This window comes from Octodon degus, unplaced genomic scaffold (assembly GCF_000260255.1).
Source record: "Octodon degus isolate 3935 unplaced genomic scaffold, OctDeg1.0 scaffold00075, whole genome shotgun sequence".
NCBI lineage: Eukaryota > Metazoa > Chordata > Mammalia > Rodentia > Octodontidae > Octodon > Octodon degus.
This window is the reverse complement of record NW_004524651.1, coordinates 5,719,511-5,723,552: the sequence shown is the minus strand read 5'-3', so window position 1 is coordinate 5,723,552 and position 4,042 is coordinate 5,719,511.

The following is a 4,042-nucleotide window of genomic DNA, read 5'->3' as shown; positions in this document are numbered from 1 at the left end:
TTTTGAATTTGAATCTTCCCAGTAGCATGTAGCATGATATCCTTCCAATGTTGGTCAGCGGCACGGAGCTTTGACCCAGGTTCTAGGGTGGTGTGGGCTCCTGGAGATTCCTTCTAGGTTCTTGTCCTGAACAGAACAAGCACAAAAGGTAGCACGGTTTTACATTTATTAGAGAAAGGATAAGAAGTGTGCTCTACACAGTGATAGCAGGGGCTGGGATGAGTGTGCACCAGGGCCGGGAGGGGCCTGGCCTCTCTCTTCTGCACCTCCCTTCCTCCCACGGCTGTTGGGCCTAGGCTGTTCTCCTGTCTTCCTTCCATAGCCCATTGGCCGCGCCTTAATCCTCTGCCTCAGACACGTAATCATGGAGCCAAATAACTATTCTCAGTGCAGTGCTGTTAAGCTACAATGTTTGTCAGGTGTCTATTTAAATGCTTTAAAACAGATGGAATTTTCAACTTACAATGTATTTACTGAAACAGAAGCTTAATAAAGTGAGGAATATTTTTATTTGGCAGTAGCTAGGCTTTTCTAAGGAGGTTAAGTTGTAGTGAAATAGGAACTACATACTGACTGTAAGATATTTTGATCATCTTAGAAGCAGGTACTATGAAGGGGTAAGTTATTATTTATTATTATCAATTTACTTATCAACCATGAGGATATCCAATACCTATCTTAATTCTAATAAGAGTTTGCAGTGACTACAGACTCAGATTACATTTCAGGGCCCAAAGGCCAATTGCCCATACCAGGGCTTTAAGAATTCATTAGAGCCTCAGCAAGATCCTGAGAAAGATCCTGTGGTGAACTCCACATAGAATAGCAAACTATTTTCATAGAACTTCAGGAAATCAGAAGAGAGACCTGAATTACTGCTTTTGGTGTAACCAAATGAAAAGGCCATGAAGAAGGCAGGGAGGAAGGAGTTGCACCTGTTAGCCCTCCCCAAGCTCCAAGCTGCCCAACATGGATAAAGTCTTGGAATTAGCTTTAGATTGTTCCTGGTACAAAATGGAACTTTAAAAGTTAGATTTCTTTTTCCTTGAGAGACAATAGCTTCTCCAAGTTTCCTCAAGCCTGGGGCATGACCTACCTCCTCTTGGCCCTACTCCTCTTAGCCCAGATGAGTGGATGGACTATGCAGATATTAGTGTACCAGTTGGTTAAACTTCTATTCCAGCTAGTAGCACTTGTGGCTGGTTGCAGAGACCTTTGGGTTATGAGTCCACCATGGCAATATTGCCTGTGGCAATGGGAAACTTGGTTCTTCCCCAGTGTTGTGCTGGTCTTAGTGGACTGTGGGCTCTGGGTGTGACACAGCTTGGTAGCCTTGGTGGCCACAAGTAGGACAGAAATGCCAAAGACTGGCTCATGTGCAGCAACTCTGCCTGGAGTCCAACATACAAATTGAGTGTAGATTGGTGGTTACCGGAGTCTGAGAAGCATAGAAGACTAAGAAGAGGAGGTTAGCAGAAGACTGATCAGAGAATTCTCAGTTACAGTTAGACAGGATCAGGAAGTTCTGGTGTTGCTATTGCCCGAGATGGTGCCTAGAGATAATAATGTGCGTACATTTGAAAGCGCTAGGAGAAAAGCCTTTGAAATGTTTCACCATAAAAGAATGATAAAAATCTAAGGAGAGAAATTTGTGTAACTTGTTTTAAATGTTACAGAATATACACATGTATCAATTTTTATGTGTCATTAAAAAAAGAAAAAAGTGAAAAATCCACAGATTGAGAAAGAAATGAATTTGTCCATAATTTTAGTTGTTTTCTTCTCCTTCGCTCTTATTATGGCAGTTTCTTCTTATGTTTTGCCTAAAGTGCCACAACTATAGGCACTTTAGGCAAATAAAGTGTTTTTTCTTCATGACTAATTTAACTCTGGAATTCTGCTCTCCTACTTACTTAGAACCTCAGCTTTGGTTCTAAACTGAGGTTAGAGGTACTTTGGCGCCAGCTAAGTTGCAATTCTGCAGATTGGCTGGGTTTTCCTGGCCGAGAGTGTGCAAGTATGTCTTGTTACCTTCTACTTATCACTTGGTTACTTGTTGTCCTGCAAATTGATGTTAGGATTTCCTGTCTTTCCATGGACTCTTAGAAAATGGAAAATTCTATAGAAAGCTCCCACCAGACTTTCAGCACACTGGTCATTGATAACTCGAGGAGCACATTTTCATTAGAATGATGCTGGCCAAAGCATAACTTAAGAGTGAGTTCAAGAAAGAAAGGAGGAACAGAAACTGAGTTTAAATAGTTCTTTTAAGTCATTTTCTCAGTAAAAGGCAGTAGAGAAATGAGCAGTTGAAATGAGGCCAGTTCATTGCTGGAGATAGGTCTGTGACTCTCAAAGCGCTGGAACCTACAGTCAATGTGAGGACCTAGGCTTCTATCATCATGGTTTGGCTTCCTTTAGGTGGTATAATAAAGACTTCTCCAGAAGGTGAATCAGAAAAATGAAGCGGAAACTCAGTATATTGAACTTGGTAGGTACAGTAGGGACTGTAGTTGGGTGCTGTACTTTGATAAGAAATGATGTCTTGGGGCCGGGGAGATGGCTCAGTAGAATAAGCGCTTCCCTGGCAAGCACAGGGTCTGATTCAATCCCTGGTTCTAAAAAAAAATATGTTTTATGATTTAGAATAAGATAGGAAAAGTATGGTATAGTGTTTTAGAAATGCTAGTTTCAAGCTATGAGCCAACTGAAATCCAAAGTGACTGATGAAATAGCCATAAAATTATCTTAGTCTAGTATATATCTTCTGAAATCTGATTAGGACTTCATAAGATTTTAGTAATTTTAAAATCTTGTCATTTAGACATGAAATAGAAATTAGGTGTGAAACAGTGTGGCTTAAAAGAGAGAAAATTAACCCTGCAAAGAAGTGATTAGGTCACAGAAATGAGTAATTTGATTTTATACCTATGTGGGAAGTTTAGAAAAGACTCATGTGGATTTTTCACTTGCATGACCATAAGAACACATTGATGGAGTGAAGTGTGTGATTCAAGGATAGAGGAGTATTTTAGCGAAGTTGGTGACAATGTTGTGCTACCCAGGAGTGCCAGCCTCATACGCTTTTCCCAGAAACTGCTCCAGGTCTTGCTGCTGTGAGTTTTTTCTTTCCTTTCCACTTTAGTTCTCAGTGGCCAATCATGAGAATTATTGTCCTGAAGTTGATAACAACATTTTTATTTCTGTTGATGTCCATGAATACAATGGCTGAGGTGGATAGGGACTGATGATTTGGGATGGCTGTTCCTACAAGTGACATAGAATAGGAGAATCCCCAAACAAAACAACTTAAACAAGACAGAATTATTTTTCTCTTTGGAACATGGTCCAGGGTGGGTAAAATGGCTTCATGGTCAGTAAAGACCCAGCTGTCCTTTGCACACTGCCATCAACTCCATGTTCAAAGCCATCTGTTTTGCTGTAGACAACAAGGAAGAGATGTGAAAGAACAAAAACATGTTTCTCCCCTTGTGGGGATTTTATAATTAAAGAAATTTCCTGTAGAAACCTCTGAAAAACTTTCTATCCACATTTAACTGGCTTAGCCTGAGTTGCATGGCTGCCCCAGCAGCAAGGGAAGCTGGGAAGCACAGAGCTTAACTCCTAGCAGCAGGTAGAATTTTCTGCGATGCTGCTACTGGTAAGATGAGAGCAGACTTCAGAAGGAAGTTAGCTGTCTTTGTCATAACTACCAGAGCCCTCAACACAAATGCTACTGACTTATGATTCTATGTCCCACTGAGGTTTATTTGGAAATCAAAAGAATTTTTTTAGTAAGAAATACATATTCATTATATAATGCACAAAACATACAGTGACACAAAAAGAAAATTAAACTTTTTAATTGTACCATCTCAAAGTAACTACTTCTGTTGTTGATGTCTATATCCTTTCAGTATTCCTTATATATTTCTTCATTTACACTCCTATGTATCTATCTATCTATGTATCTATCTATGTATCTATCTATGTATCTATCTATCTATCTATCTATCTATCTATCTATCTATCTATCTATAAT